The sequence below is a fragment of the Phyllostomus hastatus genome, unplaced genomic scaffold (assembly GCF_019186645.2).
Source record: "Phyllostomus hastatus isolate PE091 unplaced genomic scaffold, TTU_PhHast_1.1 phas_scaffold_78, whole genome shotgun sequence".
Lineage (NCBI taxonomy): Eukaryota > Metazoa > Chordata > Mammalia > Chiroptera > Phyllostomidae > Phyllostomus > Phyllostomus hastatus.
Genome location: NW_025334041.1, coordinates 71,803,677 through 71,817,395, shown reverse-complemented (window position 1 = coordinate 71,817,395; position 13,719 = coordinate 71,803,677). Strand labels below are relative to the sequence as shown.

Here is a 13,719-nt window from a genome sequence, read left to right as displayed (position 1 = left end):
TCTTCCTCTCTTTCTCCCTCCCCCTGAAAAAATAAATAAATAAAATCTTTATAAAAATGCCATAAAGATATATCAGCTTTAGGTGACTATTCAGTTGCAAGTTGTTTGGGTGTATTTTCACACAGTTATTTAGAAATCTAAGTTTGATAAAATATCATGCAGAAAACCACCATTTAATTCAGCAAGGGCACATTCCTCTGCTTCTGAACTCTTCAGTCTCAAGAATTTGCAGTACTGTTTTTTTTTTTAGTCTGAATGCCACTTTTATTTATTTTTTAATTTTATTTTAATTGTTGTTGAAGTACAATTTTCTATCTTTTACTCCCATCCCAGCCCATCTACCCAGCACTCTCCACCTCCTTCCCATTTCCAACCCCCCTAGTTTTTGTCCATGTGTCCTTTATACTTGTTCCTGTAAACCCTTCCCCTTTCCCCCTGAAATTCCCTCCCCTCTCCCCTCTGAACACTGTCAGCCTGTTCTCTGTTTCAGTGTCTTTGGTTATATTTTGCTTGTTTCTTTGTTCTGTTGTTTAGGTTCCTGTTAAAGGTGAGATCATATGGTATTTGTCTTTCACCACCTGGTTTATTTTGCTTAGCATAATGCTTTCCAGTTCCATTCATGCTGTTGCAAAGGGTAGGAGCTTCCTCCTTCTTTCTGCTGTATAGAATTCCATTGTGTAAATGTACCATAGTTTTTTGATCCATTCATTTACTGATGGGCACCTAGGTTGCTTCCAACACTTGGCTATTGTAAATTGTGCTGCTATGAACATTGGGGTGCATAGGTTCTTTTGGATAGGTGTTTCAGGGTTGTTCGGATATAATCCTAGCAGTGGAATGGCAGGGTCAAAAGGCAGATCCATTTTTAGTGTTCTGAGAAAATTCCATACTGTTTTCCATAGTGGTTGTACCAGTCTGCAGTCCCACCAACAGTGAGTGCACTAGGGTCTCTTTTTCTCCACAACCTCCCCAGCACTTGTTGTTTGTTGCTTTGTTTATGATGGTCATTCTGACTGGTGTGAAGTGGTATCTCATTGTGGTTTTAATTTGTATCTCTCTGATAGCTAGAGATATTGAGCATCTTTTCATGTGTCTCTGGATCCTCTGTATGTCCTCCTTGGAGAAGTGCCTGTTCAAGTCCTTTGCCCATTTTTTAATTGGGTCTTCTTAAAGTGGAGTTGTGTAAGTTTTTATATATTTTGGAGATTAAACCCTTGTCTGAGGTATCATTGGCAAATATGTTTTCCCATACAGTTGGTTCTCTTTTTATTTTAATACTGTTTTCTTTAGCTGTGCAGAAGCTTTTTAATTTGATGAGATCCCATTTGTTTATTCTTTCCTTTGTCAGCACTTGGTAGCACTGTGCAGCATATGCAGGACTAACTCCCACTTCATTTTAATCTCCAAAGGACTAAAATTGAAAAACAAATACCATGAGGTGACAACTTTGTATGGACACTCACTTGTGAAAAGGTTATATGATAAGTAAAAATAGAGTATTTGGTTAAGAAACAAATTAAATACTGACAATTTTATCTATAAGAGAAGTCCACAAAAGGAGAAATCCAGGGGGCCCCTCATGAAGTGGGGAGGCTTCTAGGGAAAATAATGGATTAAGTTGGGCTGTGAGGCATAGGATTAGACTTCAGGGGACTAGGAGAAGGACATTAGAATTACAGAGGGGTGGGACAGCAGTAAGAACAATGTGAGCAGAGAAAATGAGACCGATTGAGATCAGAACTGAAGGTCCATGCTGGAAAGTAGTTTTGAGGATTAATGATGGGTCATCCATAGTGGGCAGGAAAAGGAAGGTTACTGAATTTAATAAGTGGGCAGTACATGGAAATCCTTAGAGGTGTTATTTCAGGAGGCTGGTGGTCCATGGACAGAACTATTTATTATTTATAACATGCTGTTTGATGTTTTGTGAATAATATCCTCCATAACCTCTCATGAAAAATAACACTATTATCCCAAAGATCCCTACAGAAATTTTTATGCTTTCCACCCCCTGACCCCCCGCAGTAGTAAATCAGAACAGGGTACCAGGATCTTTAGCCCTGATAGATGAAGTAGCTTGAATACATGACTTTATTTCAATAATTTAAACCTAAAAACTTAGGTTGATTTTAAAAATCCTAATGTTTTAAAGGGAGAAAAAGTTTTCTGCTAACTGGTTTGGAAAAAAGAAAAAAAATAGATTTTAATGATTATGCCATTAAAACATACACCTTGAGCAGAACTGTGGCATTCAGATTCAATTCTGGTTTGTCTCATGGCACTGAGCTCAGCTCTTAATGAGGAGAAGTCTCCTCCCCGCAACCCCCATATGTCTTACTCCTACAGGCTGTTGCCTATCTAACCAGAGGCTCCATGGTAAAAGAGTTGGTTCTGTGGATTTTGCTTATGCCTCAAGGTAATATGAATCATGAGAGGAGAGATAGACAGCAAAGGGTCACATGTATGGCATATACCTGCTGTGTTCCTTTCATGTCATAGGTGAATGCAGGTATAGTTAGAGATCAGAGAAATGCCCTAAGAAATGGTTTGATGAGAAGACTTCTATTTCAACACAATGATGTTTTTAGTTGGTTGTGCCTTATTGGACAACCATGACCAGCAGTTGATTTGGTAAGATAAGTTTAAATTATCCATAGTCCATAGTATCATGAACCCAATAATAAATAGAAAAGATAAACATTGTATCAGTGAGTTTATCAAAATTTAAGATATAAGATTACTCAAACCAAACACAAAAATGAATAAAATAATAAATGCTTAAAATTTGTAGTTATTAAATTCTCTGAAAATTTCACAGGATTCTAAATAACAGTGAAGAAAAACCTTACATTTGTAATAAACCTTGTTTATTACATTTTTATTTATAAAATTTTATTCATATAGCTTATTTTAATGACATGATATTCTACACTTTTCTTTCATAATAAGAATATTACCCTTTTCTTTTTCCTTAAATCAGTAAGAAAAGTGGTTATAGTTATGGATATGAGTAAGATACAGTTCCTGCCTATAATGGGATGAGACTTGTGGGGACTTGGGGAAGCAAGGGGTGTGTTTTGAATGTGGGAAGAAAGTCAGTCAGTGGGGCAGCAGCCTTCATGTTGGCTATCAGTGATCCAAGCTCCTCTTATTCTTCCTTTTGTATAATCCTGCCACCTTGAAAGTGGGCTGGACCTAGTGACTTGCTTCTAACAGAATATGGAAAAGATGAGGATGTCACTTCTGAAATTAGGTTATAAAAATAGTGTGACTTTTGTCTTGCTTCCTCTCCCTTACTTGTCCATTCAATGGAAGCCAGCTGCCCTGTTTTGAGGTCTCCTATGAAGAGGCTCAGTGGTAAGGAACTGAGGGTGGTCTTTGGCCAACAGTTCCTAAGGAAGTCTCAGTCCAATAACCTGTAAGGAACTTAATCCTGCCAGTACCCTTTGAACCTCCCCTAATTGACCCTTCAGCTACCTGCTGGCCTAGTCAACACCTTGACTACAGCCTTGTGAGAAATCCTGAACCAGAGGACCCAGTCAAGTGCTCCAAGATCCTGACCCACAAAACCATGAGATAAAGATTGTTATTTTAGTCATTAAGTTTTGGAGTAATATGAATAGAGCAATAGATAACTTACATTGCCATCAAGTAGCTTATGATCTAGTTAAGTGAAATAAATATATAAATAAAGATGATAACTAACACATATAGCACTTACTATATACCTTACTATTAATCCTTACTATATGTAAGGATTAATTTAATCCTTACAACAACTCTATGAGTTAAGTATTACTACTATTGCCATTTTATAGATGAGGAAATTGAGGTAACAAGAGGTTAAATAACTTGCTCATGTTCACACAGCTAGTGGACCTGGGATTTGAACTCAGTTTGGTGCCAGAGTTCAAATTTTTAATCACTATATTGTATTCTTTATTTCCATTTTATATACCACAATAGAAGTTTGTATACTTTATAGATACAGTGCAACATAGGTAATGATGATATCTGTAGAATAAATGGGTGAGAAGGATGCACAGACACCTAAACAGGATTTGTAACATGGAAGGGAGGCATTCTGGGAAGATGGAATAGTGTATGCTAAGGTATGGGGCACAAACGACATTGTACTTGCCAAGGACATATGCTACCATGTTTTCATTTTTTTTTATTTTAGAGAAAGAGAAGAAAGGAGGGAGAGAGAGAGAGAAAAACATTGATTTGTTGTTCCACTTATTTATGCATTCATTGGTTGATTCTTGTGTGTGCCCTGATGGGAGGTCAAACCTGCTACCTTGACACATTGGGATGATGCTCTAACCAACTGAGCTATCTGGCTAAAGCAACATGTTACTATTCCTTTCAAATGTTTGTAATCAGTTTTATGGCCTTTTTCATATTCTGATCTTTATTTCTGTTGGTAAACACTACTGTCTCTGAATTCTAGTAAGCCAGGACTGTTTTTATAAAAGAGTAACTTGTGGTTCTCATTCAAGGGCAAAGGCAGGAGCTCAGAATGAGTTGGGTAGAAAACTCCTTTCAACATACATAGGATTAGTAATGGGGCATTTGCCTTTTGTGGCAACAGAAGCAGACTTTTTACAGGCTTCCCATGTGCTGTCCACTAGAGAGTACCAAAAACCATAATGCTCTCCCTGCCCTTGGGATGATGAGGAAGATGAGTCATCAGTTTGAGCACTGCAATCAAGTTTCTATATTTAAATGTAACTTGAAATAATGTTGCATCAGAACCAGATAACTTACTGATTATTTGATAGGAAAAATGGAGAGGATAGAAAAGGGCTGATTAGACAAAACTCAGAATTAATCACTCGGAAAAGTAAACCAGGTAATTATAAACAAAGAGAAGAAACTTTTTTGTTTATAATATAACAATTAGGGACATAAAGAAAGTTGCCTTTCCTCCTCATATATAACTATCCTTAAAAGGCCAGTTTAAAAAAATTTTTTTTTTGAGATAACTGTAGATTCACACGCAGTTGTAGGAAACAATGCAGAGAGATCCTATGTAGTACAATCTCACAATCAGGAAATTAATGTTGGTATATCCCATCAAACTTATCCAGTTTTCACCAGCTTTACATGCACTCATATGTGTGTGCACACCCAGTGGCTCAAGCTTACTTGTATGCAATTTTATCTCTTATGTGTAGAATCACATGGCCACCACAATCAAGGTACAGCAGAGCCCCATCATAGAGATCTCTCGTGTTACTCTTTCATGAGTTTGTTATGAGCAACAAGCTACAACCACTCCTGTCCCTCCTACTGTTCCTAATCCCTGGCAACATCCAGTCTGTTCTCCATTTTTATAATTTTGGCATTTAAGAATGCTATATAAAAGGAATTTTTTGCGATTCCCCCCCCAACTTAGCATAATTTCCTTGAGATTCATCCATGTTGTGTGTGTTAACAGTTCATTTCTTTCTGTTATTGAATAGTATTACATGGAATGGATTACCACTGTTTAACAATTCACCCATTGTGGAACATTTGGTTTGTTTCCTGTTTGGAGCCATCACAAATAAAAGTTTTACTTGAACCTAAGTTTTTTATGTGAACCTAAGTTTTCATTTCTCTGAGATAAATGCCCAAAGTGCAATTACTGGGATCCATGCTTAGTTTTTTTTTTCTTCTTAAGATTTTATTTACTTTTAGAGAGGGAAGAAGGGAGGGAGAAAGAGAAGGAGATAAACATCAATGTCTGAGAGAAACATCAATTGGTTACCTCTCACATGCCCCCAACTGGGGATCTGGCCCACAACCCAGGCATGTGCGCAGACTGGAAATCAAATGTACCTTTTGCTTCGAAGGCCCGTGCTCAGTCCACTGAGCCACACCAGGTAGGGTGAATGTTTAGTTTTGTAAGAAACTGCCATACTCTGCTCCAGAATGCCTGTATCATTTTATGTTTGCACCAGCAATGTATGAGTGATCTGTACATCCAGTTTCTGTACATCCTCACCTGTTTTTTGATATATCACTGTATTTTTTTTAATTTTATTTTAATTTAAGCCCTGGCTGGTGTAGCTCAGTGGATTGAGTGCGGGCTGCGAACCAAAGTGTCTCAGGTTCGATTCCCAGCCCAGGGTACATGCCTGGGTTGCAGGCCATAACCCCCAGCAATTGCACATTGATGTTTCTCTCTCTCTATCTCCCTCCCTTCCCTCCCTCCCTCCCTTCCCTCTCTAAAAATAAATAAATAAAATCTTTAAAAAATTTTTATTTTAATTTTTGTTCAAGTGCAATTTTCTTTTACTCCTGTCCCAGCCCACCCACCCAGCCCCATTTTTTTTAACTTTTATTTTAATTGTTGTTCAAGTATAATTTCTATCACTGTATTTTATTTTAGCCATCTTAGTAGGTATGTAGTGATATCTCATTGTGGTTTAAATTTGTATTTTGCTGACTGCTAATGATTGTTGAACAGCTTTTTATGTGCTTATTTGTCATGTGTATTTCCTCTTCAGTGATATAAATGTTTGTGCCCTTTGCTTTTCTCTGATTGTTTTTTTGTTACTGGTGAGTTTTCTGTATGTATTTTAGATACAGATATAATTCCTTAGATATGTAGTTTTCAAATATTCTCTCAGGTTGAACTTACCAATTTCTCATTTTATAAGTTGTGTTTTTGCTATCAAATCTAAGAATTATTTGCTTATGTCCCAAAGATTCTTTAGCTATATTTTTGTTGCTGTTATTTTACATTTTATTTTACCTGTTTTATATTTAAGTCAGTGATTCATTTCTGAAACAATTTAGGTCTAGTTCCTTCCCTTCTCTCTCTCTCTCTCTCTCTCTTTTCTCTCTCTCCCTTCCTCCCTCCCCCCTCCCTTCTTTCTTTCCTTCCTTCCTCTCTCCCTCCCCCCTTCCTTCCTTCCTTCCTTCCTTTTCTTTCTTCCCTTCTTTCTTTCTTTCTTTCTTTCTTTCTTTCTCTTTTTCTCTCTCTCTCTTTCTTTCTTTTCTCTTTGCTAATGAATGCCCAATGCCCAATTACCTTTCAGCCCTATTTTCTACAAAATTTCCCCTATTTTCCTCTATTGAATTTCTTTTGCACCTTTGTTAACAATCACTCGGTCATACTTGCATGGACCTGTTTTGGTTCTCTATTCTATTCCATCAATCTATCTGTCTATTCCTGCTCCAATATCATAGTTTTGGTTACATGTTAAACCATGTATTATGTATGTAGCTATATATTAAGACAGCAGTGGATAGAATGAGTCCTCCCATTTTTTTCTCCTTTTTCAAAATTGTTTTAGCTATTCTAAGTCCTACATTTTCTAAGTCTACATTGTCTATGTTAGAAAATATCTTGCAGAGATTTTTATCAGAATTGTATTAAATCTATAGTAATCAACTTGTGGAGAATTGACATCTTTACTACAATGAGTCTTTCAACTCATGAACATAACATGTTTATCCATTTACTTAGGTCTTTTTAAATTTCTTTCATCAGCATTTTGTAATTTTCAGAATACAGACATTGTATGTGCTTTATTATATTTATACCTAAGTATTTTTTTAGAACAATTGTAGATGGCATTGTGTTTTAAATTTCAGTTTTTCCATATGTTGTTAGTATATAGAAATGCAATTGGTTGTTGTGTTGATCTTGTATCCTGTGACTTTGCTAAAATCACTTATTAGTTCTCAGACTGTATGCATGTATAGATTCCTTGGAATTTACTACATGGACATTAATGTCATTGCAAATAGGGACAATATTATCTCCTCCTTTGCAATTGGTATACCATACCTTTTATTTCTTTTTCTGGCTTTACTGGACTGGCTTGAACTTCTAGGTACTTAACTAGAGTGGTGAGAATGGACATTCTAGGACATCTTAAGGGAAAAGCATTCAGCCTTCACTGGTAAGTATGAAGTTAGCTGTAGGTTTTGTAGATGTTCCTTAACAAGTCGAGGAAGTTCCCATTGATTCCTAGCTTATTGAACTTCTTGTCATGAACAAATGTTGGATGTTGTCAAATGCCTTTTCTGCATAAATTGATGTAATTAATGATTTTTCTTCTTTAGCCTATTGATGTGGTTGATTTTTGAACACTGAATCATCCTTGTATTCCTGAAATCAACCCTACTACATCATGTCATATCGAGTATAAATTTCTTTATTTATTGCTAGAATTCATTTATTATTTCATGAATATTTTTGCAACTAAGTTCAAGAGAGATATTGGTCTATAGTTTTTTTTTTTTGGCTTACTGTCTTTGTCTAGTTTTGGTATTGGGGTAACACTAACTTCACTGAATGAATTGGGAAGTATTCTCTTCTCTCTTATTTTCCAGAAAAAATTGTATAGAATTGGTGTACACTCTTCGTTAAAGGTTTGGCAGAATTCTCCAGTGAAACCATGTGAGCCTAGGGATTTATTTTTTAAGAGTTTTAAAATTATGGATTCAATTTTCTTAATATGGGGCTATTCAAATGATGTGTTTTATATTGAATGAGTTGTGCTAGCTTGTGTTTTTGGCGCTAGCTTTATATCATCTAAGTCATTGACTTTATATATTTAGAGTTGTAGTAGTATTTCCTTATTATCTTTATGATGTCTGCATGGTCTGTATTGATATGCCCTGTTTCATTCCTAATATTGGTAATTAGTGTCTTCTCTTTTTTATTCTTTGTCTAGAGGTTTGTTAATTTTTTTATTGACTTTTCTCTAATGTTTTCATATTTACAAATTTTTGGATATCTGCTTTTGTGTTTATTATTTCTTTCCTTCTACTTGTTTTGAGTTTATTTTGTGCTTCTTTTCCTAGTTTCTTGATGGGAGACTTCTTTGACACATGCTTTATTTAGAAGTTGTTTAGTTGTGAAATATTTGGGCATTTTCTTGTTATCTTCTGTTATTTATTTGTAGTTTGATTTCAGTATACTTGGACAACATAGTATAATTTTATTCCTTTTAAGTTAAGTGAAAATTATTTTATGGCTGACGTTATGATTGATCTTGGTATATGTTCGATGGACACTTAATAAGAATGTGTACTTTGCTGTTATTGGTTGGAATATTCTGTAAATGTCAATCAGGTTGTTAGCAGTGGTGGTTATTTTATATCCTTGATGATTTTCTGTCTAGTTGTTCTAAAAATTGTTCAGAGAGGGGTGTTGAAGACTCCAACTATTATTGTGAATTTGTCTCTTTCCTCTTCCAGTTCTATCAGTTTTTTAAGAGATATTATCTATTTATTTTTTGGCAGAGGAGAAGAGAGGGAGTAAGAGAGGGAGAGAAACATCATTGTGTGGTTGTCTCTCGCACACCCCCAACTAGGGACCTGGCCTGCCACCCAGGCATATGCCCTGACTGGGAATCAAACTGGTGACCCTTTGGTTCACAGTTCAGCACTCAATCTACTGAGCCACACCAGTCAGGGCTAGTTCCGTTAGTTTTTATTTCACATATTTTGCCATTCTGTTTTCTGGTACATACATATTTTGAATTGCTATGTCTTCTTGGTGGATTGGTTCTTTTGTCATGATGACATGGCCATTTTTATGTCTGATAATTTTCTTTGTCTGAAGTCTTTTAAATGTAATATTAATATAGACTTTCCTGTTTGCTTTTGATTAATGTTTGTATGATAAGTGTTTTAAAATTATTTTGCCCTGGCTGGTGTGTCTCAGATGGTTGGAGGCAGGGTGTGAATAAAAAGGCAACCAACTGATGTTTCTCATTCTCTCTCTCTCTCTCTCTCTCCTTGCCTCTCTATCTTTAAAAAAAGCAATGACACCCTGGCTGGCGTAGCTCAGTGGATTGAGCGCGGGCTGTGAACCAAAGTGTCGCAGGTTCGATTCCCAGTCAGGGTACATGCCTGGGTTGCAGGCCATGACCCCCAGCAACTGCACATTGATGTGTTTCTCTCTCTCTCTTTCTCCCTCCCTTCCCTCTCTGAAAAAAAAAAAAGCAATGAAAATATGTCCTCAGTTGAGGATAAAAAAGAATTATTTTACTTTCAACCTGCTTTTTCATTGTATTTGAAATAAGTTTATTGTAGACACCATATAGTTAGGTCATGTTTTATTTCGAGAAAGAGGAAGAGAGAGAGAGTGAGCGAGAGAGAGAGAAACATCGATGTGAGAGAGAAACATTGATCAATTGCCTTCCACACATGCCCTGACCCAGGGATGGAACCTGCAACATAGATATGTCCCCTGACCAAAAATTAAACCCAAATCCTTTTGATGTATGGGACCGTGCTTCAACTGACTAAGCCACCTGGCTAGAATTAGGTCATGTTTTTTAATCCACCCTGCCAACCTTGCTTTTAATTAGTGTACTTAGACCATTTACATTTAATGTAATTATTGATATGTTAGAGTTTAGGGCTGCATTATATTTTTTATTTTCTTTGTATTTTTGTTGTTTTCCATTTCTCTAGTTTTTTTTTTCTGCCTTCCTGTAGGTTACCTGAACATTTTTGAAGAGTTCTGTTTTGATTTATCTGTTGTTGACATAAGAAATCTCCAAACCTACAGAGAATTTTTATGAGTTTGAGCAAAACTGATGACATGTGGCAGGGAGCAAATGCTCCTGAAAATGACAGTTTTGCAGCTTCTTTTATGCACTTAGAATTAAGGAGGAAATGTAAAAAAGATTACATGGAGGTGAGAGGAAGCAAGGTGGGAACTGGATTACAGGATGGTTGACAAGATTACGTGCTCTCTTGACAGGTGATTACAGGTTATTTCAAAGCTGTATTAGCCTAGATGCACAGAAACAATGGACAGGGCTTGCTAAAGGCAAAGATAAATCTTGTATTAAAAAGTTATATGCCTGGGGCATGACTACACACAGATCTGCCCAGTGAGGAATTTAGGAACAATCACTCTATGAGGATAATTGCCACAGAATCCCTTTGTTTCTGCATGTCTAGGTTAACACACTGTTGAAATACCTCTTTTTCAGACCCCTCTTACTAAAGCCTGACCATCCTTAAGAGAGCACGTAATCTTAATCTTCCTGTTTTTTGATCCCTGCTTTGTCTTCTACCACTTTCATGTAATCTTCCTTACATTCATTCCCTCCTTAATTTCAAATTCATAAAAGAAGCAACTGTAATTTTCTCAGTAGCATTTATCTCAGTCTGTTGAGATGTAGCTTCCATGTGTATCCTCTGTTTGATTCAAATAAAGTCTTATAAAAATTTTCTACAGGTTTGCATATTCTTATGTTAACATACTTACTATACATTCGGAACCTCATTTAGAATGACATCAAACACTTTTATAGTTTTTGCTTTCACTGTTAACTTAGAAATTTAGAAATCTTAATAGGAAAGGAAAGTCAGTTGTATATAGTGATATTTTTGCTTATTGTGTTCTTTCCTCTTGATGTCCCAAGTCTCCTTTGGTTATTATTTCCTTTCTGTTTAAAAAACATTGTTTTTGACAAGTCTGCTTATGACAAATTCTCTTAGTTTTATTTTTTCCGAGAATATCTTGATTTCCTTTCCATTATTAAAGAATATTTTCCCTTTTCCTGTGGGAGCCACTGGCTTGAGAGGAGTGTGGCCACAAATATCAGTGTGCTCTGAGCAGAGGGAATCACCTGACAAAAATGTCACTTTGCCTACTGTGTGCAAGGCTTCCACTCAACCAAATATGGTGAACTCTGCTCATCCCAACTTGTGCAAAAACAACAGACAGCTCTGTGCTGTCAGAGAATTCACGTGTCTTCAAACCAGTGCTGAGTCTTGGGGTACTGGCAGAACCATGGCTCCGATTTCCAGGGTTCCAGGTAGGGAAACTCATCACTCTGGCCAGGGTCCTTTTGGGCATATGTGTTGTGGGGGCTGCACATTTGCACCACCAAACTGGTGCTATTGGCACCGCAGAGTGAGCACAAGGTGGCACATGGAGGCGATGTGCCATCTGCTCTGCCCTGGTAGGCTTGGTCTTATTAGTGCTGGTCATGTCTAAAGGTTGTCATATGGAAACATTACCTGAACTTCCTGTGGCAGTTGAAGATAAAGTTGAAGGCTGCAAGATGACCAAGAGGCTGTTTTGTTTCTTAAGAAAGCCTGCAATGATATCAAAAAGATGTATGAATCTCAGTGAACAAGAGCTGTCAAGGGCAAAATGAGAAACTGTCATTGTATCCAGTATAGAGGACCTTGTACCATCTATAATGAGGAGAATGGTATCATCAAAGCCTCCAGAAACATCCCTAGGGGAGCATTTGAGATTTTGGTCCTTTGCATATTTTGTCAGTTGGCTCAAATAAACTATTTTTTGTTTGTTTAAATTAATTTTTTTTGTTTTCAAATAAACTCCTGAAAATTATTTACAGGTTTTGATGTTTCTTATGTCAATAAGGTTTTTATAGAAAATAGGAAGAAGAGAAAGTAGAAAAATAATGCTGAGATTTAATCATGGAATTACGCTGCTTAATGTAAGCAAACTGAACATTTTGAAGCTTGCTTCTCAGTGGGCATGTGGGCTGTTTCCAAATTTGGACTGACAGTGCTTTCTGTAAATTAAATGATCTGTTGTACAGACCTTGGTGTAAGCTGCCTCTCTCAAGAGTAACTACAGCTTCCCATGCACAAGATGCTCAATACAGACATTAGCAGAATCTTGAAAACCCCAGAGATCCAAAGAACCTTCTGAGCATTATGCAAGGAGTTTTATTGCAGAGTCCTGAAGAAGCATCCACTGAAAAACCTGAGAATCGTGTTGAAGCTAAATCCGTATGCAAAGACCACATGCTGGAACACCAGTCTTTGGCAGGCTGAGAACCATGAGCTCCAGGTGGATAAAGCAGCAGCAGCTCTAGAAGCCAAATCAGATGACATGGGGTTCCAACAAGAAGTGTAGGGTAGAGAAGAAAGGAAAGAAGACTGTTGGCATTATGAAGTAGAAGAAGCATTTGGTGGGGAAAAAAAGCTGCCACTACCAAGAAACCAGAAGCTGAAAAGAAACCCACAGAAAAGAAAACCTACCACAGAAGAGAAGAAGCCTGTGGCATAAAGTTAAATTTGTTTATTCCCTAAAGGTTAAATTACTTTGAACAGCTAATTTTGAATAAAAACCTAATCAAAGGCAGTGAGAAAAAATTATTTTCACTGGATATAGAATACTGGGCTGACAATTCTTTTCTTTGAGCACTTAAAAAACGTGCCACTTCCTTCTGGCCCTCACAGTTCGGGTGAGAAAGATGCTGTGACTCATGTTTGTGTTCTCCTTTAGTGCACCATTTCTCTCTGGATGCTTTCATGATATTTTCTTGTATTTAGTTTTCAGAAGTTTAATTGTTTTCAAATAATTGTGTCTTGTGTCATGTGTCTCAGAGTGGACTTTTTTGGGTTTATTTTATTTGAGATTTGTTCAACTTGAATTTGTAGGTTAATGTTTTTTGTCAAGTTAAGGAACTTTTTGGCTATTATTTCTTTGAATACATTTTCAGTCCTTCTCTCACACTTTTCTCACTCTGTGATTACAATGATATGATTTTTGTCTTAAAAAAATCCTATAATTCCTGAGACTCTGTTCCTTTTATTTCATAGTATTTTCTCTCTGTTGCTCAGATTGGGTAAATGCTATTGGTCTGTTCCTCAAGTTCACTGATCTTTCTCTGTTATTTTTACTCTACAATTGAGTCCATAGAGAAAAATTTTATTTATGTAATTTTCAGTTTCATAATTCCTATTCAGTTCTTTTTGATCATTTCT

The 13,719-nt window shown here is 36.5% G+C and overlaps 1 pseudogene; it reads left to right on the top strand.

The window, feature by feature from the left end:
* LOC123811286 overlaps nt 1-13,018 on the top strand; it is a 54,251-nt pseudogene extending 41,233 nt beyond the window's left edge.
* Nucleotides 13,019-13,719: the final 701 nt, after the last annotated feature.